Below are 25,562 nucleotides of genomic sequence, written 5' to 3'. Positions count from 1 at the left end.
AAGTGTATACATTCCAACAGAGCAGCGGGACTTCTCCACCATTATGTTAGAAAAACAACCAAAGGTCCAGAAAAACTAAAAATTAGCTAATTTTTTTATGACATGCGTTTACATCATATGAGCAAAGAAAATGACACTTTATGCCAACTACTGCTTCCCTGTGACTACAAGCTGTTCTAACCCTAAAATATCACTTAAGCTTGGACAACATGATTACTTTCCGGTCTAGACCTACAAAATGTCTTCCTTTACAAACACAAGTAAACTAAAGTTAAAGTGAGCTGTATAAAGTCAAGGTCCAAAACTTAATTTTAATCTTTTTATTATTATTATTATTAATTTTCAGGATTTTAAGTTTTATTGAGTAAACATTTTCAGACATAAACGAAACAGAATCTAAACATGAAGCTACTACGTAAAATATAAACATTTCAATATGAAGAAAATGACTCCAATATAGGGGAATTAATATGACGTTTTTGCTTTAAATAAGTAACGTGTCAGGAGTACAAAGTAGCACATCTTTCATAAATACAGCTAAGAAGAGTACAATTCAAGAGGTTTTTGCCAGAACTGACAAAAACCTCAGTTCTGGCAACTGAGGTTTGCCAGAACTGACATTCGTTTTGTTGAGCTGTAGCGGGTTTATTGCTTTGGAGAGCTATTTTAAGAAAACCAAAAGAAATTATTGCAAGATGAAACCAAGATGAAACCTGTGTTCTTATGAAAGGAATTCTTGCTAGATTTGCCTAAGAAAGTTGGACAGGCACAACTTGGATGATTTTGTAGTTGAAGGTACCCCCTTGGCTACAGGGTCACTGTTCAAGTTGTACAAGGAGAGGAATGACTTCAATGCAGCCCTGCATGGGAACGCTCGCAGGCCCCACCTTGTACTTTTTCTTCTCTTTGTAACAGAGACGGCCATTCCCCACACAGAGTGAATAATACATTGCTGCTTCCAGCAACTTCCCACTAGTTGTTCAAGAGAGCCGCCTGAGGAGCATAGGTCCTCCTCAGTCTACCTTTACCTGGAGAGATAGATCGCTCTTGCATCTTCAAAGCGAAGTCAATCATGCCATGGGTTGTTAGTACCACCCAGTGGGTTTACAAAACGGCGCCTCCGCTCAACACAGGTGAAGAGAAAAAAGGGAATGGGGCCCAGATTTCTCAGAAAGTGGAACAGATTTTCTTTTTTTTTTTCCAAGACCCAAGCTCCAACAAAAACTTTGAGCAGGGGTGGAGGCGGTGACGGGGGTGGTTGAGATCAAAAGCCTGTGAGTTCCTGGCGAGCGGACCCAATCAGCCGAGAGGGCCAAGGAGAGGGGGAAGAGACGAGCACTTCCCTTTTAAATTGATCCCACTGAGACCCTCAAGGTTCCCCTCACAGGACTCGCAGAAAAGCGATAAAGATCTAACCCCACGGATCTGATGAGGTGTCGGGGAGGGGAGACGGAGGAGAAGAAAGATAAATCTGAGGGAAGAGAAGGAGAAAGGATAGGAATGGTGGGGGGGTGGGACAGAAAGGTGGGCTAGTTCTCTGAGGGTACATCCAGGCGGCCGATGTGTGCCAGCAGAGAGTCGGACTTGCACGAGAAGGAACGGGGCGCTCCGCTATCAAAGCTATATTACGCATCCGATGAGCTCCTCATCCAATCAAATGCAAGTGGATCTTTATATCCGAACCAGGTCCTGGCTGCTGAAACACAGGATCATTTCAAACTGGCCAGAGATCTGACTCTGGACGAGGCTGGTGTTCTTATCCACATCAAGCTGGGGGGCCTCAAGGGAACAAATGCTATCAGGGCAACCAGAGACCCCTCATCTTGGCAACGCACAGTAAAGCTGCATGGTTGCCAGAACAACAACAAAAAAAAAAAACAAGGTGGTGTGATAAAAATACATGCATTTCATTTCTCTCCATTATTATCCAGAAGCAGAGATACATGTTAGAGATTACTTCCTGCAGACAGGGGAAACTAAATCCGCACATTAAAAAGAGGATTCAGAAGATTGAGTTGAGTTCCGACTATAAAATGAAGATGAGACGCCTTAAGCCAATGGTGTCACAAAGAAATAGCTGTAATAGTTTGTTAATCACTGAATAAATATCCACTTCTGATATGAAATACTGAAAAAAAAAAAAAAGAATATCACCAAACTTTATTACGGTATTATTACCTTTTTCCACTAGTACCTACTCAGCCTGACTCAACTTCTCCATTGTAAAGGAGAACACGTAGTACCAGCCCGCATTTAGCACCTACTTCACCGGGGTTCCAAGCATGCCGAGTTGGGCTGAAAAGTTGATGCCATAAGATTGTTGTTCACTGGATGTGTAGGGTGGAGTCACCGGTTAACTCACAGGAGCGACTATGTTGATGGCTCCTTTCATTTACCAGTGAACACCAAAACAATGTCGTGAGAAGCTTTAAATGCTGTTAAGCGATTACTGGGTCATCAAGGACCACAAGGGTGTGGTCCACCAGAGTGGTTCTACAAAACACCACAGATTTACTAACTTCCATGATGTAGGATGGTGAGTGTTTGGAGACTTTAAGCATCTATCTGGTGAGACTTCTTTGAACAGACAAGGCAACCAATGGGATACCATTAGGAGAAACTATAAGATTGGATAGGGACTCTGAATTTTTCTAATTATTTGGTTAGTTGGCTCTGTCGAGGTATCCCTAAAACTAGGAATGCAAGTTATCAACTAACTTTTTGCATTTTTACCCAAAACTCTAGCTGTTGTAGAGTGTTTCCAGTCTGGTGTGGGCTGTAGTAGGGACGGATTATATGGGGTTTAAATTTTCTTCACAAATTTTGTGGCATTTACTGCCACAAGAATTTCTTAAGCAGGGCAATTTTACAGTTAAACAGCGATTGATGCTTACATTTAATCATACCTTTTAAATGTTTAGTATAATTTATTGATGTTGTTATGCAACCAACAGTGGATATAAAGAAGATTGTAGATGTTAGCTTCTACCACAGTGCTAAGACTTTTTCCAGTAGGTGTGCTAATGCATATTAATGTATATTTGGCATTTAAACTATTAAAATTGGCAGTTATAAGCGTTTTTAGAGAGGGTCTCCAGTATTAGATGATTTGAGCGATTTAGCAGCTGTGGTACATAATCCCCTGCAAATACTGGAGGTTCACTGTATACGATTGGCAAGCAATGATTTAATGCATTGCAGATGAAATGTTATACTCACCACAATATTGTATCCAACAGTCCTTTATATATGATACTGTATTGAAGACTGAGATTAACATATTGTGCTCCTCTAACCTTAATGAAAACATGGAATAAATGAAATGAGAATCAATATTTTATTGTAATGTATCAGTAATGTGTGCATGCATGTATTTGATTCCTCAAGCACTTCCAGCACGAGCTGGATAACTCAGAAACAGAAGGAATCCTCTCAGGTATATTAAAAATGGCCATACTTCAACAAAGGCTGATGTGGCTAGATTTAAGATTACTCAGCATATGACGTTAATATCCAGGCGTTCTTTCCTGGGAGGTAATCATAGCGACATTTTGAGTTACACATAGAGGAGTAAAACACGGAGGTCTTACCTCTACATATTAAAGCATCAACAGCTGGGAAATCAGGGATCGTTTGTTGTTAAAAATTATCAACAACATCCTAAAGCTTGAAGGAGAGTTCAGCCATCTAAAGATGACCTGAGCATTTCACAGTAAAAGAGAGCGTCGAAACTAGGGTACTGCAACTGGTGAGGTAGTCGGAAGACTTCCGAAGTTCACTGCACCACCTTCTGCTTTATGACTTTCTAAGCAGCTATTAACACTTCTACCTTCAGATGTGGTCGCACATAGTTGATCTTGTACATTCCAGGCATGCTGAGCTTGTTAGCAAGCGCTACAATATGAGGCAGGTGGGAGGCGAAATCAGGCCAACCTGCTGCGATGAAAAACAGCCGACATTCACTGAAACTTGCACATTGGAAAATAATAAAAGTAGCCGAATCACCAGATTTGTCCAGCAGCTTCCTGATCTGAGTGACTGATCACAAGCGAACTTGATGATCAACACTGCATTTCCGAGCCGCATCACTGCAGTACGCTACACCTAACCAGCTCCTCTGTGATGGATCGCCTGAGCTGAGCATGAATCACTTAGAGCCTCATAAATAAGCAAATCTCTACTAATATTATTAAACTAGCCCCAAGGCTTGACGCTAACCCCCTCATCCATGCGCGCCACTTTCCCTCCCTTTGACAAATGCCTTGAAATTGAGCAACAATCCAGCGTCAGAATTTTCGACAGTTTTTATAGCCACCTCTCCAGACAGATCCATTTATTTAATTAGCAGAATAAGAACTGGCAGGAGAAGCGAAACCGGAGTTACGTTGCCACAGGTAACCTTTCTGGAGGGACGCAGCGTAGCGAATTGATTGCTGAGAGAGCAGACTCATCATGAGGGCTAATTTTGAGAAGCAGAACAAAGTGTTGCGCAGGCAAAAAGAAAAAAAAGCAACCTCTATTTATAACAGAAAGAAACAGGAGAAAGGGATTAGGCTGTCAGTGGAATGAAGAGCAGAGAGAAAGAATCAATTTCAGGGTTTAAAAAGCTGACAAACACAGTTCACTTTTTCTTTCTCCTCTTTCCTCTCTGGCTCAGAGTTCACCTTGCGACGAAGCAACCCGCTACTTTTAAGATACAAATGGGAGATTTTCACTGAACTCCCTTGACTCAGCTACTTTATAATCTGCTTAACCCCACACATGGCAGGTTGAATCACTTGTTGATATTTCTCTCAGGTTCAGAGAATAACCTGAACGTTCGTCCTAATGTCTAACACATAAGTTATGTCAAACCCAATGTGTTGGATTTGTTTTTACAGCTTAAGTGGCTTCAAGAGTTAAACTGTGAAGGAGAAACAGATAATCCCAGCTAGCTTGAATTTACAACCACAATAAGCGTCTTTGGCAGGAGACAGTTTGCCTCCAAATGTGATGGAGCTCAATGGAGAATGTGGTCATGAGCTCGAATTTGAGCTGAAATGCTGCCGAAAACATCACCAATAGTTTGAAGAATGAAGCTAGCTTTACTCAGATTTTGAAGCACATTTTTTCCTCCAGGTGATATTGTTCCCCTATTATTTCCAAGTTCAAAGCAACTGGTGGAATCCAGGCTGTAAATGTGCCACCCATCAGTGTTAACCTATCATAATGTGACATCATCACTGCTGGTGGATCATGAGCATCTCTCCCAGAGAGCCTTTGGCGAACCAACTGAGGAAGGAAGCTTGTGAAGTGGGCACAAACCAACCTGTTCACCCCTCAACCCTCTCACATCTTAGGACAGGAACCACAGTGGAAGTGGTGCAAGTTGAATCAAACAGGAATGGATCCAGTGGGTGGTTGGACGGACTCATGAGGGTGGAGGCGCTGGTGCTTTCCGTATGCCGAGGAGCTAAGCTGGCTGTGGGAGGGATTTATTAGTCATAAGAGAGGCTTCTGCCTTGCAATGTCACTCACAGAAGATGTTGCCAAGACGTTTTACATTAGCAGTACAAAATATTCCATTAATACAACGAGGCAGACAGAAATGCTGGACGCTTCAGTCCAATCCGCTTAGAGGATATCTGGGAATATATGAGGAGGAAGCGTAATGTGCTAATTTGTCTTGTCTGCGGCGCGCTCTGACAGCCCCATTGATGCCGACGGCCCCGTAACACGAGGTTAGTGGGCGTTTGGCCTCCCCTCCAGTCGTTTGTGAGCTGCAGAGCCTGGAAATGATTAGGCCTGGGAGGGCAATTAGCATGATCATCGCCGGGCTAAATATAGTCCGCGTGGGTCCCGGCTCTACTCCGGGGTCACATCCACAATCCAGCCTTCCACACAGATATGCCCTGCCTGCTTTACGAGCGACGTGGACCCTGCGCTGACTCAGCCCGGAGAACATAACTCAGCTGTCGATCAGATGTCAGAGAGGTGGGGATGTACGTGACTGGGTAGGAGACGAATTCGCCAGGAAGATGGAGATGCTATGCTTTTTCACAACCCAACCTTCAGCTCGAATCACAAGAAAACACAATCCTAAGTGAACCATGGTTGGGAAAATATGCTTTCCCACAGTCTTACAACAACTAAATGGAATGCAACGCAGGAATACTTTCCCATCGCACGGCTCCATGCTCCTCCGGTACCCTTTTCTTCCAACACCCCCCCCCCGTGAGTAAAGAGGGGGAAAAAAATGAAGATTTTATCCTTAAAAACGGCGATTCGCCCACTCTTTCACCTGGGACGGGTCTTGGATGGAGGAGGCGAGCTGAAAGGTTATAGGAGCCTGGGAATGTTTAACATCAAGAAAGCAATCAGAATGTTGCTGGGGCTCTGGGAATTACACAGGAAACATGGAGAGTAACCCCTTCCAGAATGAGAGAGGAACAAAGAGGAAGTGATTTGGCCAATGTGATGACGTTGTACTGTAACCTAAAAGGCAGCATTTAAGACGGGATTTTTACACTGCCAATTTCAGATGATCACAAAAGAAAAACTTCTCTTCAAGAAGACGTCAAAGTCTATAAAAAGCCAAAAATTCAAGCGCGATAGTGGGAAAAGGTCAGTGAACACTAACCTGACCCGGACCTTTTTGCTGACTTGATGCGTCTTTTTACACTAAATATTTCAAAACAAAAAGAAAATTACATCATCGTTCACAGCTTCTTCTGTTTTCTGATCTGCTCAGTAGATATTCTACCTGAGGAATCCAGCTCAATGGGAGAAATCCAAGACAGAGAACTTTGAAGGAAGATGGGAAGTGAGCAGGATTATGTAGGAAGGCAATGGCCAGGCTAAAGGTATGCCAATCGAAACATGCCCATTTGTTGACATTGGCATCCTTGGACAAAGCACAGCTGGCATCAGACAAAACTTTATCAAAAGTTGAGCTTATCATTGGAAAGTGCAGAATAAATTACTCTTCTGTAAAAGGTCTGTCCCTCCAATGCCTCACCAAGACTCCAGTGTCTATGATTGCTGATGATGAGCACTAGTGCAGTGTTGGATTATCTGTATATCTCATGTTTACATTAGTGCCAAGAGTTTTAATGACTTATCGCATGAACAAATGTATACGCGTGTGATTTTTATTGCATTTCTTATTTAATGGAAACACTGCAATTGGAAAATTGTTTGTCTTTGACTTTAGCAGAATACAAAGTTTTGTGCTTATTTGTAATGGAAACACAGCTTTTAATGCTGCCCTGCTCTTTATCACAGATATCCTGTGTGAACTCTCAGCACACATCACTAAAAGTAAAGGATGCGAGTGCTTTAATTTGCCTCTCTCATGAATAGGGGTTGGGGGGGAATTTTACTTTGCCTATTTGAAAGCACAGCCAACTCTGTGTCCTCCTCTAAGCAAAGATTTGAATCTTAATTGCTTCCTTAATTAGTTGAAGATGTCCTGCCCTAGCAGAAATCCCTGTGTTCTGCTGAGGGGGCTCCACACAAACGCTTACATCCTTTACCTCGATTTCTAAAAGCGCCAGTTCCTTACCTGTGGCGCAGATTTTAAAGTCTGTCTTTGCCGACTTGAAAAGACTTTTGAAGGTAGGATCTTTTCTCTCTCTCCCTCTTCACCTTCCCACATCAAATGTCAGCAAATCCCAAAGAACTCCGGCCTCCTAATTCTCCTGACTGGGTAAAACAAAAGCAGATCTCTTCCTACACCTTCTATCCTCCCCCCCTTCCACTACGGAGTTTATATCACACGGACACATTCTACAGATTTATGTTTATCGTTTTCCAATGAAAGAAGGACAGCCGGTGCAACATCCTGTACGCTCCACTCACCATGTAATAAATATGGCTCCCTCGCTTCGGGTGCCTCAACTTGGGGGGATCGATGGGGGCATTTAGCTAATCACAGAGGAAAGCCACAGAAGGAATGAGACGGGATTTTCATAAGCAGTAGGCGTTGAGCGAGCCTGCCGGACAATGATGCTTTCTTTTTGCTCGCGAGGCCTTGTCCAACGCCCCAACGCAAGTTACACCGCCCATCAAAGTGGATTGAGCTTTTGCGCTCACTCCGTCGTGATTACACGCCACCTACGGCGGTTGGTATCTTCAACAGGCAGCGTAAATCTTGAGGAATAGTAGGCGTTTTGGCAAGCATGCTGGCTCAAGAACAGCAGGCTGAGAAAAAAAAGAAAAAGGAAAGGAAAGAGAAGGAAAGGTACGGTCCAGATGAAGCAGCTGCTTGCCATTACTCTACACCAACCCACCCCCCCAGAGCGAGCAGGAAATAGGCAATCATTTAGTACTGACAGGTACATGCTGAACTATTGCAATCTGTGCACTAAAACCAACCAAATAATGGATTACAATTGTGTAGTATCAGTCTTAGATCTCTCAAGAAGCTGTGCCAAGGTTTCATACCGGTCAGAGTGAGAATGTTTTTCTTTATCTCTGTAAATATGTAGATATAGCCACGGATTGATAACATTAAGTGCACATAAAGAAACGACTTCCTCAAAAGATGCAAGATACTTTTCAGGTCATGAGAAGCAATGAAGCAATGACCTGCAAGAGACAGCCCTCTGCCGTCCTCAAGAGACAGCAGAGGGCTTAGGGGGTTAAACTCGGTCTGCGGTGTGCAGACTGTATCATGCAGCGCCAGGTCTCTCAGAAAGATTCCTTCTCTTTCAGTTCACCCTTTCATTCCATGTTCTTTAGAACTCGGGGTCAATAGAAAGGTTCTGACGTGGAATGGGGGACTCAAGTCAACTAAACATAATTAGGTGACTGATTCACCCTGATAAGTAGTCAAAACTATGATCTGAAAATGGCTTTGGTGTGCAAAAAAGGGCAGTGGATGGACAGATGGATGCTTGAATGTATTCTACAACAGAGATGGCAACTTGAGTTTAGACCGCCTACTGTCACAGAATAATCTCAATTTTAATCTCATTTAACCAAAAGTGAAAAGAAGCCGGAATGTGAGGGACAGATTGCAGCAGCAATCCATGTTTTACTGTAAAAGAGAAAAAGTAAGTCCTAGAAAGTATTAAAAGAAAATTTTCAAATCTCCATGTGGTGAAATAGGTCTAAACAAAACGTACAGGTTTGGAGTCCTAACCTACAGTGATGTATTGTTAGAGGTGGCCTAGAAGTCGCATATTTGATGAGTTAAGGTGCGCCTCCGGGCTGCACAGTGGCGCAGTTGGTAGAGCTGTCGCCTTGCAGCAAGAAGGTTCTGGGTTCGATTCCCGGCCCCGGTCTTTCTGCATGGAGTTTGCATGTTCTCCCTGTGCATGCGTGGGTTTTCTCCGGGTTCTCCGGTTTCCTCCCACAGTCCAAAAACATGACTGTCAGGTTAATTGGCCTTTCCAAATTGCCCCTAGGTGTGAGTGTGTGTGTGCATGGTTGTTTGTCCTGTGTGTCTCTGTGTTGCCCTGCGACAGACTGGCGACCTGTCCAGGGTGTACCCCGCCTCTCGCCCGGAACGTGAGCTGGAGATAGGCACCAGCACCCCTCCCGACCCCACTGAGGGACAAGGGTGTAGGAAAATGGATGGATGGAGGTGCGCCTCCATTCAACTGACATGCAAATTTTGAGCTAAGTTTGAGCTAAAATGTCACAAAAACATGCAAATTACCTGTGTTTCCATCTACTGGTTTGGAGTGAATCAGTCAGACTACACCAGTTGATGTTAGATATGGCTGTACTATAAAACAGGAAGTAGATGTTGCAAACTAGTATTGCCCGCACATCTAGGAAAAATGAAGAGAGGCTTTCGGAAATCGGCCAAGTTGTAATTGTTCTGTCATGTCAGCTAGCGTTGGCAAAGTTACATCTATCCAAGAAGACGCAGCAGAAACAGCTGATCAGTCATATGAGGTAAATAATGCTACACTACAACTTATTCGGCAAATGTCCTTGCATCTCTCCTGTAGCACATTAGCTCTTTTTTTGAAAAACCAAAAAACTCCTCGAGCGAACATAAAAACCTTTATGCAAAACTGAGGAAGTTATCTGAAGTTTTGCCGTTTCAATCATCCACTTATAATGTGATACTTTAAAAACAACACTGAAGGAACCACAGTTATTACCTTGAACTTTAACTTGCCTCTGAAAGAGTTTGAACTTGTAAAAAGAAAAATGTCAAAACTCTTAGAGTCAGTGTTTTTTTTTATGGTCACCATACTGGTGTGGAAGCATATCTGTTCTCCACAGCAGTACAGAGTTGCACACCATGTATGTCATGTTAGGGTAGAAACAGTCAGAAAAGCCACCAGTCAACTGTTTCCACAACGCACAGAATATAAAGGATCAAACACCACAGGTGCTGCACATGACACCACCACACAAGTCAAATGTTCAAACCCTGGCATTTTATTTGGTGACAATAATGGATAAATATTTTTAAAGCTATACCTAACATAACTGAAAAACTATCAATTCGCGATTCAATAACTGATATTTATCAAGATGTGTCTCCGCTTTCAGCATCAATTTACAACAAATTCTTTTCTGAGTTTTGACTGCACAATGGTTTTGTTATCGCACAACGCTGTCAAGTTCAGTTTATTATTCAAACTTTTGAGAAAAAAAACAAACACCAGAAATCCTTTTAGAATATTCCTTTTTTTAAATCTGAGTATCAGCAAGTAGAGAAGTTCCTTCCAAACCTGCATTTGGGCCAAATTAAATCCCCTCCCTTACATACAGGAGTAAACAAGCTGTCAGCTCTGTTGTTCTGTCAGTGCCAGGCCCACGGGCCCTTGGGCTGCGGAGCCGACTGTCCCTCCACAACAGCTCTGCTCTGTAAAATGAACCATAAGATGAGTCACATACAAGCAGCTGGCCCACATCGGAGCCCCCTCCTTCCATTCGAACGGGTTAGCCTAGCCTGAACGGGCCTTGCTACCTCTCCTCAGACGGGACCTCCGGACGTCCGACCGGAATAAATCAGTGACGCTGACGGCTCGCTGATAGCAGAGAGCGGGAGTTATGGCTCCACAAGAGAGCACAACAGGCTTAGGAAGAGATAGATGCTGTTGTTTCTCTGTCTAATTCATGATGATCAGGAAAGTTTATCACAGGATTCAAAAATCCCCTTTCAACATGGCCGTTTCTCTCTATGTGCCGTAATAAAGGGACGCAGCCCAGCTGGGGACGGCGGGGCGGGAGGGATTTCTGCAGAGTCATACTCCACTTCGATGACATGCTGAGCATGATGGGCGTTGGGTGTGACAGGACAGCAGGGCCTCGCATCACTCACTTTTATAGAAACAGGACAGAGGGAGGTTTAACACGCTGTTTAAGTCATCAAAGAACCCACATTACATAACCGTAAAACGATGAGGCCCACAAATCAGAGGCATAGGCAGGGAGCTGGCCTTGTTGTGCGGCTCACAGCCATACCAATGGTCTTGGCATCTTGGTTTTTTGGGGGTTGGAGGGGAGTTGGTACAAGGAGAAATGGCAAGACTTTGTAACTGCAGCATCTTCTTAAGTCTGGCCTTTTAAACGCTCCAAGTGCCGCATTTCACCTTAACCCCAGCGAAAATTGAAAACGCAGCCCTAAAATGCCTCTGCAGATTATTTTCCAGGGAGCCTGTGCCACGGCTGGAGGGGCTCCACTGACCAGGGGCGTCTGTGGTTGGGCTCAGCCAGTCTGCAGGTTCTGGAGAGGCGAGCTAACAGGCTCCGCACCGCCTGACATGGAGCGCCCTCGCCGGGGGAACAACTGAGTAATGGCAGGGTAACCTGATCCAGGGCTGGGAGAGAGTGGGAGCAACCCTGACGCCTAAATCATAGCTGTGGGATAGGAGGGAGAGGTGTGGGGGGGGCAAATGTGTCTGGAAGAGAGAAGATGCATGGGGAGATGAGAGTCTGAGGAGACGGTGGGCAGAGCAACAGAGATGAACTGAGTGGGGTGTGTGGGGTTGTTGAGACTGTGTTAGAGAGGCAGCTAAATGATGTGGTGGGGTGGGGGGGTGAAAGTGAACACCCCTCTGCTGTTCATGGTGCGCGTGCCGCCGCGTGCGAAGCTGGAGTGGGCGGAGCCTCGGGGGAGCGACAAAGCGTGGGGTTTGGGTTTCGAATTCACGAGCTCCACTCAGAGAAACACACAGAGCCCCAAAATGACTTCGAGTTCCCCTGGTGTCAGCTGCTAATTGACAAACTAAGGCTGCCAGACATAAATTAGCAAACAGTCTATATGAAGGATTAAGCATTTAACATGAATTATACAATCACATACTTTATGACGTCTAGAACAAAGGCTGTACTTTACTTTTCATGTATACAGTAATTCTACTGAATTGTTGTTCTACCTTTTAGCTTTTTCAAAACCCAAAAAAACACACTAAGAGTAAAATTGCCTGATGAAGTTTAGATTTATCGACATTAATAGCTCACCATTAACTATTAATGAATGCAATCTCTAAATAATGTGTTTAGAGATTGTAAACTTTTTAAGATAATAAAAAGACCCTGGCAAGAAAAAAAAAAAGAAAAAAAGAATCAAGTTCCACTAACTGCTACTGTGAGCGTGTATTTGAAAGTTCCTCTTCAAAAAATAAACCACAGAAAGCCCCGGAATGCAACATCCTATAGTAAGAGCTGTCACTTCTTCATGACTAAAAGAGAACACAACTTCCATTTCTAAAGGCTTTAATCACTCAGCTGGTGCTTTACAAGGAAGACTGTGAGTTCCCCGAAACTGATGGGCGAAACCACGGCAGCATCTGTTATTAGCCGCTTCGAGGTTCCTGCTCAAGAGCACTGAGGCAGTCTTTTCTTTCTATCGCATTTTGAAACAAATCTTATAGCTTCCAACCTGCAGTCTCATCATACCTCCTATGTTCCAGCCACACAACGACATTGTAAATTTCACGGTAGTGCTTTGCAAGAGGTGGAAAACGGCCAGGAACGACGCTAATGCTCAGCAGCCCAACATAATAACACACCTTCGCTGCCCGGAGCCTCCAAGTCCTGTAAAAGTCCGTCGTTAGGCTTCACATGTAACTTTCATTAACTTTTCTTAGAAACGAATGCAGTAAGACCCAACAATTTAGCAGAGAAAGAAACGTTCAGCTGACTATTACCGAACCACATCCTCCCCTTTTCCATCCACAATATGTTCCACATTTATTATTGAAGCTGGAGATGCACTTTCCTTGTTCCTCACTCTGCTCCTCTTGAATTCTTTGGGCAGCACTTCACATAAATTCATCAGCTTTAAAACAAAAAAAGAAGAAAAAAAAAAAAAGAGGGCTAAATTAGCTTTTCGACTTTTGTTTTGTTGGAGCACTTTAGGTTTTCATCCAGAAATTCCCTTAATTAGCCGCCATGTAAGTGTTTTTAGGAAAACAAATATATGATAGTTGCCTGCTTGGTGATGTGCCTGTGTGGTACATCTCAACACAAAATTGATAGCATTATGTTGAAATTTGTGATCCATTCATTTCATACACAGAACACAACTGAGGAAAGGGAAATGAGGTTTAGCATTTATACCCAATTCCCATGAATCTATACTTTGCAAAAACACCTTTCATTACAATAAAGGCTAAATGTCTTTTGGATGCCTCTTTTAAAGGGGCAGTATTAAGTATTTTCCAGGCACGTAGTGGCATTTTATAGCAAAATCAAGTAGCTATGTTAACTTCAATTGTTATAAACATGCTATATGTATTAAACATGGCTTAAAAGACATTTTACTTAATAATTTAATGCCTTGAAACTGGGAAATCTGTCTCTTTAAAATCTAATGCCCTTTCTGAAACTCCGTCTTCAGGAAGTCATCACAACATGGTTCCACTATTAACCCTTTAACAACGTTCTTAACCAGCGTTTAATTGATAAGTAGCTTGTATAATGAGCTCAGCTAAAGCTAATGCACAGTTACACCAGGTGTTTGCTAATTGCTGCTGGCTAGTGTGGAGCTGAGTGGGGGTTGCTCTGTGAAACTCCAGCTGTTACAGCATGTCATCAACATACTAACAAGCTAAGATTACTATCCATAGCTACTCTCTGGTGTCATCCAGGTTAGCTCAACAGCTATATAAAACTGTTATATCACGCTAACAAAATGCTAATATTACCACCCATAATGACTCTGGTGTCATTCAGGTTAGCATTGTTATGAGATCGTCATAACGTGCTAACAACATGCTAGCGTGCTAACATCACCATCCATAATGAATCTCTGAAGATCCTTGGATGATATGAATTATGTTGACATTTCATTTCCCTTGAAGTGTTTTTGAATTGCATTTCTCATAGGGATGAATGTTCAGGGTGATGTGTAGAGTATAGTATTGTCAGCATTCCATCTGACCAGAACACCTTCTTTCACATACAGGTGCTGGTCATAAAATTAGAATATTGTAATAAGGTTCATTATTTTCCATAATGTCATGATAAAAATTAAATTGTCATATATTTTAGATTCATTGCACACCAACTGAAATATTTCAGGTCTTTTATTGTTTTAATTTTGATGATTTTGGCAAACAGCTCATGAAAACCCAAAATCCCTGTCTCAAAAAATTAGAATATTATGAAAAGGTTCTCTGAACGAGCAATAAAAATAATCATCTGAATCAACAAAGTAACTCTAAACACCTGAAAAAGATTCCTGAGGCCTTTAAAAACTCCCAGCCTGGTTCATTACTCAAAACCGCAATCATGGGTCAGACTGCTGACCTGACTGCTGTCCAGAAGGCCATCACTGACATCCTCAAGCAAGAGGGTGAGAAACAGAAAGAAATTTCTGAACGAATCGGCTGTTTGCAGAGTGTTATATCAAGGCACCTCAGTGGGAAGTCAGTAGGAAGGTAAAAGTGTGGCAGAAAACGCTGCACAACGAGAAGAGGTGACCGGACCCTGAGGAAGATTGTGGAGAAGGGCCAATTCCAGACCTTGGGGGAAGCAGTGGACTGAGTCTGGAGTAGAAACATCCAGAGCCACTGTGCACAGGCGTGTGCAGGAAATGGGCTACAGGTGCCGCATTCCCCAGGTCAAAGGTCAAGCCACTTTTGAACCAGAAACAGCGGCAGAAGCGCCTGACCTGGGCTACAGAGAAGCAGCACTTTGGACCACTGTTGTTCAGTGGTCCAAAGTACTTTTTTCGGATGAAAGCAAACTTTGCATGTCATTCGGAAATCAAAGTGCCAGACTCTGGAGGAAGACTGGGGAGAAGGAAATGCCAAAATGCCAGAAGTCCAGTGTCAAGTACCCACAGTCAGTGATGGTCTGGGTGCCATGTCAGCTGCTGGTGTTGGTCCACTGGGTTTTATCAAGGGCAGGATCAATGCAGCAGCTATCAGAAGATTTTGGAGCACTTCATGCTTCCATCTGCTGAAAAGTTTTATGGAGATGAAAATTTAATTTGGTCTGGAATCGGCCCTTCTCCACAATCTTCCTCAGGGTCCGGTCACCTCTTCTCATTGTGCAGCGTTTTCTGCCACACTTTTTCCTTCCTACTGACTTCCCACTGAGGTGCCTTGATATAACAATATCAAAATTAAAACAATAAAAGACCTGAAATATTTCAGTTGGTGTGCAATGAATCTAAAATATATGACAATTTAATTTTTATCATGACATTATGGAAAATAATGAACTTTATCACAATATTCTAATTTTATGACCAGCACCTGTATGTGAACAGGCATACTTAAGGCTTTCTTTCTTGCCACTCTTCTTGACCAGTTTTGATCAGCATACCATGAACAACGGCCACCTCCACCTGAGCTGTGGGTCTGTTACTCCTCCAGACCTCCCACTAGGCTCTTGGCTGCTTCTCTGATTAAATTACACACAAGTTGATGCAGTTGACTTCTCACACCAATGGAAAGCTCTGAATTTTATTCCGTGGAGTCAAGTAAAAGGGAACTGGATACATATGATCACCATGTTTTCCAGATTTTTAATCTATAAAACCATATGTTTTATAGATTAATATAGATTCCTCAAATTTACAGGAATGACCTACTGTCTATCATACAAAATCTCAATACAACAATAAAGCCTTAAGGAGGATGAATACTTTTGCGTGGCACTCCACAATGAGAGCACGCCAAGATATAGATCAGGAAACTAAATTATCAGCTTCATGGTCCAAGCTGAAGGCTAAATCATGCAGAACGACCGGCTGAAAGTTTGGCCGCTATTGCATCCAGTTTGTGGATTTCAATTAGGTTGAAGATTTTGTCACAAAGCTTGTCTGACTTCAAAAGGGGTTTTTCCTTTCTTTTCTGCAACGAGTGGCGCCGGGGTCCAAGAACCCGGTGGGTCTGTGTGTGTTATGGTAAGACGATCTCGGTTATGACTGAGCGGAAATGTTAGACAAGCATCTCAGTTTCCTGCGCCGGCTCCCTACCCCTCCGCATCCAGCCACATGTGAAACCGCACCAGAGCCTCTCACCGGCTCAAGCTAAACGCTCCAGTCACGCTGACATGTGTTTACACTGGATGCCGGCCCTGCATGTCAGACCCTCGCTCATAATACGCAGACAGATCCTATCTCGCCACGTAATTCTCCTTTACTGTGATCGCCAGCTTGCGATTAACCTTTAAAGAGCGAGATGTTTCCCACAGTGGGCTGTGTGATAAAGTGGGTTGGGGTTGGGGGGTTGTCAAAGGCAAACCCAGCTCTGTTTGATGTGTGGAAAAAGGAGGGGGGTTAAAGGAGGGTGTTCCTCACACTGACTCACCTATAAGCTTGAGAGTTGTTCTTAGTCAGCAAATAACAAATCTGGAGAAGAAACACTGTGTGGGCCCAACAAAGAGTTGCTCTGTCACAAAAAAAAGAGCAAAAGTAACTCAAGGGAATTTTTGCACCTAGAATATGTGACTTTGCATTTACGCATTTTAATTTTTTGTTTGTTTTTGAAAAACATGTCCTATCTCAGCATTCCAGTCATACCATACAGACACATTGCATGTTGTTGTTCACATCCAGAAATTGCGGCACAAAGCTGGAAGGCAAAACCACAATTCTTTTACTGGCCATGGTAGAATAATTTAGTTAAAAAATTTTAACTGTACCGAAACATACAGAATTCCACAGCACATCTATCAGTTTGTCAAAGTCTAGCTAGCATAACTGACCTATATCCCTCTCCATTTTTGTGTGTATGTATACATATATATAGATATATTTCTGACCGGTTACATACGATACCTGGGGACCTTGTTATCTAGTTGTCGTAGTGTTGACAATTAGTAGCAAAGCACAAAGTCCCTTTTTCTTTTATGTATTTCACATTCGTTTAAGCTTTAGAGCATGGGGTGCTGTGGTGGTGCAGAGGCAAAGCACGACCCACGTATTGAGGCCTTAGTCCTCGTGCTGGTGGGCACAGGCTTGATTCCCAGCCTGGCGACATTCGCTGCATGTCCTTTCCCTCTCTGTTTCCTGTTGAACTACTTTCAAATAGAGGCCACTAAAACCAGCAAAACCTTTAAAAAAAGATTTAGAACGTTATATTGACAAATTGCCAGCTAACGCCAATGGTAGTGATTGTCGGCCAGCAGTTTTTTATCCTCCAGCAGAAAGCTGGAGGGGAGGATCTTGCGTGCATGACATCAAGTTGCAGTTTTTCGATAGAAAACAAGTTATCTTGACAAAAAGGACTGCATAAGATGGAATGGCTATTGAATGCTTGACTTTATTAAATCAAGCCTGTATCCAGTGTTAAAGTAGCCAGGCGACATTGGTGTAATAGCAACCTGTGTTTGTGTGACCTTCAGCCATTTGGATTATTTGTGTTAGTGCATGTGGGCGAGCATACATGTAGAAATAATTGCGTTTGTGTTGAGTGGGTGTATGTGACAGTTTGAGCAGAAGCCCACCTCACTGGGACGTGGCTGGAGCTCCCACACAATCAACACCACACTGAAGGGGGGCAGCCAACTTTCCCCCCAGGCCAAACTAACTGTGATTTTAAAGCAATGAAATGATCCAAAGCATTGAGGAAAGTGTCAGAAGTTCCAGGAACACCTGCTTCCAAGAACACCTCAAAGGCCAGGACCATGCATAATGAGCCTGTCCAAAGAAACTACTTTCAACTGTATCCCTGCTGTTAGAGTTAGTTGGACTAACTACACCGGTAAAAATGTGATGTTTTGTCAGATGGCGTTGTGGTGTAATGCAAGTTCTATCAAAGCCATCTGTGCCTACAGACAGGGAAGTCACAAAACTCTGAGCTGCTCTCGTCTATAGCTGAACCTGGAAGACCCTGATGGACAGACAGAATTCCCTTCACACAAGCTTTGTGGTGAGACGGATGGGCAAATGGACAGAGAATACGTACCAAACTTTCATGCACACTACAGAGTTATTGGCATGCTAAATAGCTAAGTCTTACTCTAAGACACAGACAAAGAACAAGTTGTTCTTCCTGAATATGAGGTGCAACACTTGGAAAGACTACCCTACCCACTAACTTTAAGATTTTATTACAAAAATATTAGAACTACTTTATTCCTGGTTTATTGAAGCAGAGTAGATTATTGCTGGTAAATTTGTTTGACCACTCAATAATGGAATGTTTTAAGACTAGAATTGATCAAGAATCAACTCTTTACTAGGGATGCTCCGATCAGATATTTTGCAGCTGATTCCAATCACATCCAATCACCTGGACTGGCCATTAATTTTTCACTTTAGGCATAAATGCTACTATGTGAACTGGCAAATTGGAAAAAGGATCTGGCAATAAATTAACCTAATTGAGATGTAAAACATGCAAAATATTTACAAATGTCATTTACACAGACATGGAATTACTATATTTAAAAAAAAAAACATTTGACAATTAATATATCAGTTAATTAAAAAGTGTTAAATAAGCAATAAAAAAACTCAGGATTTTGAACCCCATTTTTACCAGGTTGTCTTTAGCACAGTCACAGTTGTTAGGTGACAGGACATGTGCTGGGATAAATCCAGGAAATAAATCTTAAGTCTAGACCACCAAATTTCAAAACGTCCAATCCTTCGAAGGCTGCAGACCCTGAATCTAGAGACAAATGCAGTCTTTAAAAATCTCTGTCCTACCTATCAAAAATGTATTCACATATTAACACAACAACAAAAAATGTCATGTTTATTTCATGTCCATGTTAGAGTGAATATGACTACCATTTGCATCATGATACTTTATACACACCTTAGTGCTGATTGGATGGATCCCAAATAAAATTGAAGTGATGTTGGGACTGACAAAATGTCTTATGCTACCAAAAATAAAATTGCTGTCTTCAAAAAATACTATTGAATGATTATTTTGAGCTGTTTTGCAAAAACAAAAAAATGCTACTGACATCATACAATCATGAATAACAAAATGCAGCCATTGTTGAGTTAAGAGTAACTTGTTCTTTAGCAAGGACGTTAACTGTCGGTTACTATGGAAACAAACAAAAAAGTAACAAACTGTCCTTAAATGTGCTCAGTTTTCCAGAACCTCTGCAAGTTGATAAAAACTAGAGCTTTGTGTTGACCAAATTCTGCTTTATGGAGTTCAGCTCAACATTCCTCACATGGGGAAAAAATTGTGCATCATTGATGCTATTGCCAGACTGTTTTATTGTTAACATTTTCCCACAAATTTGAGATTTTTGGTGAGGAAAAAAATTCAAGAAAAAGGATACTACACAACCAAACCTAATGCTAAACTAAATGAAATCATCCATCCATCAGCTTAAATCTGTTTTTGACTGTGGGAGGAAGTCTGGATAGTCTGAGAGAACAGGAACCAGCACATGAAAAACATGTAAACTCAAAAACAACCAATCAGAACCAGGAGGAGGGTCTTAGTGCTGTCAATTAAACTTGATATTAAATGTGTCAATATCAGGGAAATAACTGTTTAATTGTTTCCCTGAACAAATCAGATTCAGATCAGGGCTTTTGAAGATCCCTGATTGGCCAGAAAACTGCCTATCGGTGTACCCTTATTTAAAAACAATGAAACTGGAGGAAGTTTTAGCTGTCACAGGTGGTTCCACTGCGCAACACCAACTTCCACCGAAAGAAGGTAACCATCATCAGGGTAATGCTAAAAGAACTAAAATATTTTAAGCCAGATAATGGCGCCAGCAACAGCATTGATTCTCATTGAAATGAAACAAACTATACAATCTGACTGAGCCTGAGTTATTTGGCTGTGCGGTCTCAGCAGTATACTCTGTCAATACAGCTCTGCTCTATCTGCGCAGCAGCATTACAGCAGGGAACCCCGGCAACATGACGTCTACCAGCGCTGCACAGCTGCAGAGTTTAGCCTCAGGCCTGCTATACATTAGCTGCACACCTACTATTCCACAGCCGAGGAACAACTTCTCCACACATTTGTAGTTGCATATGCGTTTTGGCGCAACGGCGACCACGTTAAGTGAGTTGTTGCGGGTTTCAGGCGGTCTTCGTGCTCAAAATACGAAGCAAACACAGAGAATCTTCCTGAAGGCTTCCTAAAGGCTGTCGTCAAAACCCTACAGCCGAGCAGAGTTTGGCTAGGTTTTCCTGGTCTAAACGCCGTCTGGAAGGGTGAAAACGCGGTAATGACTTTGAATGTATCTCACCTGGATCCCCAGTTACCGAGAGGGAGCGTCTTCAAAGCGCAGAGCGGTTCATTTTCCATGAAAAATTAGAAAACCCTGCGATCCTCATAACTGTTTCTCTCCAGCCATCTTGAGCCAAACCGTCAACTTGATCGGGAGGGTGCCACTCAGGCAAAAGTTTTTCCTGTATTCCCTATTACAGCACTTTAAGTATATTATAACGATGATAATAAGTCAGTTATATTGTTAATATAATATTTTTAGCCATATTATCGGTTTCGAAATCTAAAACAAAACACTGCATTCCTTGTATTAAGCTAGCACCCCCGGCCTGGCAGAAATGGTACGGTCCGTGACATTCCGCAGACCCACTCTGCTGTGTTAAGTGCAAGTAGCCAATCAGGAGCCCTGTAGTAAACTGTAAGAGCATAACACAGCTGGAGCTGTGAACCAGCTGAGACACAACACACACACAACACACAGAGTGACAGGAAAGCGTTACTCTTTAGAACAACGTTTCAGTGACGTTGTTCTGTCGGTTTGGCATACCTATCCTATCCTATACAATACTTATAGTATGCCGGAAGTCCTACTTGGACACTTTATCGAAACAGCATACTAACTTTTGTGAAGGAGTGTTCTGTTTTAATAGATGTTTAATAGAAAGTGTAGTATATGAAAGGGTATGTTTTTTTATATGCATACCCCTTCGCCTCACTGAAGCAAAAATAATAATAAACAATAAATAAATTATAAATTACAAGTTGATTACAGAATAATTGGTTATATTTGATACTTAGTAAAATACCTCCCCACTTACAGAAAGAACATAAAAACTTGAGTGTACATTTTGTGTTATCATAAGACATGCAATCAAGTAATATGTACTTTATTGTGTAGGTAATACCAATGTATTACCCAAAATGTTACCCCTTGTAGTTGTAGGTATGTTGAAATGACTGTTTGAATCTGATGCCTGCACAGCAATGCGATTTTCACTGCTGCACATTAATATTTACAGAGAATATGCGATACTGATGGGAATGGTGAACCATCAATACACCTGCAGTTCGTGGCAGTTTCTGATATGGTCGACATAGGCAACCGCCCATGGCAGCATCATCCGACGCCTCCTCTGATCCCCCAGTTAATAAAAGGTTAAGTAAAAGGGACATTCCACCAAGATCCACCTGGAACAGTCTCAGCCAAAAGCTAATTGTGACATGAATGTTGTGGTTTGCTTTTTGTTTTTGTTTTTTAATCAAGAAAATTAATTTCCACTGAACAGTATGGCACAAGTCGGTGCTGTTCGGTGTGCTATTTTGTCTGATTCCATTGTAAAAGTGCCCCGGCATTCCTAGGCCCCCTTTTGTTGAAGCTTCATAAAACAATGGTACAGTGTGTCATTGACCAGCATAAGACAAGTGTCATGTCTCTCGTCACACTAGTACGACGCCACATTAGGCATTTGGGTTTAACCCTCCCTGTCCAATGAGAGTCCAACGGGCAGTGGAAGCACTCTTTGTTGGTCACCTCTGTGATTAAGGTCTTTTTTTTTCTGACAACTAACTTTGGTCAGGTGGAAAGACCTATGCAGGCACCCAGTAATCTAGTTTTCAAATAATCGACAACTCAAATCAGTCGCTAAAGTCTGCAGGTAATACCTTTGAAGTCAGAGCTTGGGTTTTGCTCTGATGTGTACCTGTCAGCTGTGAGACCTCAGTGGGAAGTGTGTTTTGCATTAAATCATGCACTGACTGAAGGTCTGGAAGATATTCACTGGAAACATGATGCATCTGAGCGTAAGGAAAAGCTGTGGATGCTTAAGCGCCTTCTCCTTTAAGTTTCATTAAAGCTGGTTAACGTCTGGTTCGGTTCTCGTTAAGTTGGGTGTGTCTCCGTTGGCAGTGTGTTCCTCACTATGTGGTCGTAATTATGGACAGAAGCGTAGGTGAGAATGTTGGCAAGCACATTCCCACCAGTCTGTGTGAGAACTCAGGAGCTGTTGTCAACACTCCAATGATGTCATTTTGTGTTTGTGCCATTTCTCTGAAATCTCTCTGTATATTTGTTTGTTGCAGGTTGCCTCGTCCAGTTCGTGCTGATGTGCTCTTCTGCCACAATTGAAAAAGAAGTTTGAGCGTCAAGGTTTGACCATGGATGTCCTCCAATGGACCGGCAACCTGTCCAGGATGTACCCCGCCTCCCACCCGATGACCACTGGAAATAGGCACCAGTTGGTAGAGATGTTGTTATTCAAGGAGTTTTCAAGTACCGCCTTCGTTCATCCAGTGGCACAAGCCCAAAGGTCAATCAACAATTCCAGTCTGCTGCCAATTAAATCACCTGAACACAATACCTGGCTTGGTCTGGCTTGCATACATTATATATATACCTATATGGTAACACTTTATTTGAAGGGGTGTGCATAAGACTGACATAACATCTGTCATGAACATGAAGAAGTCTTTATGAATGTTTATGACAGTAGTAATACAGTGTCATTCAGTAAATAATGACACTTTTAATGCAAAGTTGCTCTAAAAGTTGCATTGAAAGTCCTTAAAAGTGCCAACTTTGATTTAAATTGTCATTATTTACAAAATCATGCAAAGTTGGCACTTTTAATGGACTTTCAATGCAACTTTTAGAGCAACTTTGCATTAAAAGTGTCATTATTTACTGAATGACACTTTATGACTACTGTCATAAACATTCATAAAGACTTCTTCATGTTCATGACAGGTGTTATGTCATGTTTATGATAGTGTCATGTCAGTCTTATGCACACCCCTTCAAATAAAATAAAGTGTTACCATATATATATATATATATATATATGTGTGTGTGTGTGTGTGTGTGTGTGTGTGTGTGTGTGTGTGCATTTTTTTGTGCACATGTGTCATTATGAGGTGTTGTGTGTTCGAATATGAGGGGGGAATATGATTGTAAGTCCTTATGGAAAAAAGTCCTAAGACAACAAAATGTGAAAACATGTTAACACTGCTGTTACTTCCTGGATACTTTGTGTGACATTCTCTGTAAGCAGAAGCATTTGTAGCATAAATCTAAAGGAAAAAGAGTTTTTTTGTTTGTTTGTTTTTTTGCTTTAACAGCTACATACGGTCAACAGTTTACACTGATGCAGGAATAGCTCAGTACAGTTACACTCTACAGCAGCAATAATATTACTATTTCAGCCTAGCCAAGCTAACCTATTTGTTTATCCCTGCAGGCTGCTTTGAGAATCCCAAATGAAGTCCAGACTAATTGCGACATCGCAAATGTAGGATGAATCTCTTGTGACACAAATGCATAACCATTAACACGCACACCTACAGACACACATGAGCATTGACACAAACACAAAACCTTTCTGCTGGTGTTTCACACCGAATTCTTGGTGCATTGAAGCATGGCGTTGTTAGTTTTGCAGTTTGAGTCACCTGGGGCTACACATGTCCCGTTTTGTTAACCACTGTCACGGGCCACAGTATATAGTCTGTGGCAGGTGATGATGCTCCCTTTTTGTGGATGTGTGTGTGCCCGTGTGTGGCATGTGTGACTAAGAAACAGAAAGAGATGCATTCACCAACACGCCACTTATGACTTCTGTGTGCCCGTCACCCCCACACCTAGAAACTGAAAGGTGGGGAACAGAGTCATGCTTCGGTACAGGTGTTTTTTTCTGACAGCCCCTGTTTCATGCTGATAGCGCTCAGAGACCAATATCAATATTTGTCATCTCACGAAACAGGAAATGAAAGAGAGCTGCCTTTTTCTGCAGATCTCGACAAAATGCTGAAGTCCCACTCATTATGACTGCGTCTCATCATGCCAGTAACCTTTGATCACCTCCTCAGGTATCGCTCTGAAACATAAGATAGTGTTCATGCACTTTTTCACACTGTGTCATCAGAGGTGGGCAGCAGCCAGTTAGATTTACTCAGTTAAATCTACTTAGTAAGCAACTTTTGGAAGCAATATACTTTTAAGAGTAGTTTTACTGCAATATATATCCTTTTATTTGAGTAATCAAGCATCACTATTGTAATGCCTAGATCACATAGTAAATTTTTTTTTTTTTTGGCAATTTTAGTACCAATTTCCCTCTTCTGAGAATCTTAAAGACAGCTGATATGGTTCATCATGACCTGTTGTTAAAGGGGCAGTAATATGTAAAATCAACTTTTTTGAGCTTTACATCATTTTATGTTAGTCTATCATCAAAACCATACCTGGAGTTTCACTTTGATTCTTACATGCATGTTTGAATAATAATCAAGACTCAGCTCCTCCTTGAAGCTGCACTTTTTAAGCTTCTGCCTCAGAGCAGCCCTTCCCCATGACCTCCCCACTCAGCTCCTTCAGACTAGCCGGGGGCAATTAGCAAACACCTGGTTGAACATCTGCTGAGATCATTATAGGATCTATTTCTCAGTGCAATGCTGGTAAGAACGTTGTTAAAAGGTTAATAGGGGAGCCATGTTGTGATGACTTCCTGTAGGTGGAATTTCAGAAAGAGCAGGAGATTTTTAAAGAGACAGACCCAATTTCAAGGCAATAAATTACCAAGTGAAATGTATTTTAAATTATAGTTGATATATATGTCATTTTTATAACAACTGAAGTTAACATAGTTACTTTCTGCAATAAAATGGCAAAACAACTGTCATGACGGACCTGAAAGTTCAGTAGACTTTATAACCATGTGGTTATAAACTTGTCCACAAGTTATCACCAATGTTTCTTTCCAGTCAGTCATGTTTGTTTTCTCTAAAACTCATGTTTGGCCTCAAAGGGTTTTGCAAGAATGTCCATTTTACATCTGAATGTTGGTGAGTGAGTTTTGTTGGTGGTGTGTTGTCTTTGCCGTGTGGCTGGACACCACACACTCTACGACCAAATCTGCTATACCTGAGATTTTTTATCGTCGTGTGTGTGGTCTCTCAGAGTTTGAACATCGGCAAACAATTTTAAAATCTTGCCACTGTGAA

The 25,562-nt window shown here is 42.1% G+C and overlaps 1 protein-coding gene across 1 annotated transcript in view; it reads right to left on the bottom strand.

Moving 5' to 3' along the window:
- znf438 (zinc finger protein 438) overlaps positions 1-20,694 on the bottom strand; it is a 43,662-nt gene extending 22,968 nt beyond the window's left edge. The window contains exon 1 of the mRNA XM_014982636.2: positions 20,587-20,694. The gene's annotated coding sequence lies outside the window, so the exon portion shown is untranslated. The remainder of the gene's footprint in view (positions 1-20,586) is intronic.
- Between the last annotated feature and the right edge of the window lie 4,868 nt (positions 20,695-25,562).

This window comes from Poecilia mexicana, unplaced genomic scaffold, assembly GCF_051168715.1.
Source record: "Poecilia mexicana isolate PSO_F unplaced genomic scaffold, ASM5116871v1 scaffold_20, whole genome shotgun sequence".
In the NCBI taxonomy this organism is placed as follows: Eukaryota; Metazoa; Chordata; class Actinopteri; order Cyprinodontiformes; family Poeciliidae; genus Poecilia; species Poecilia mexicana.
This window is presented reverse-complemented; position numbering and strand designations above follow the sequence as displayed.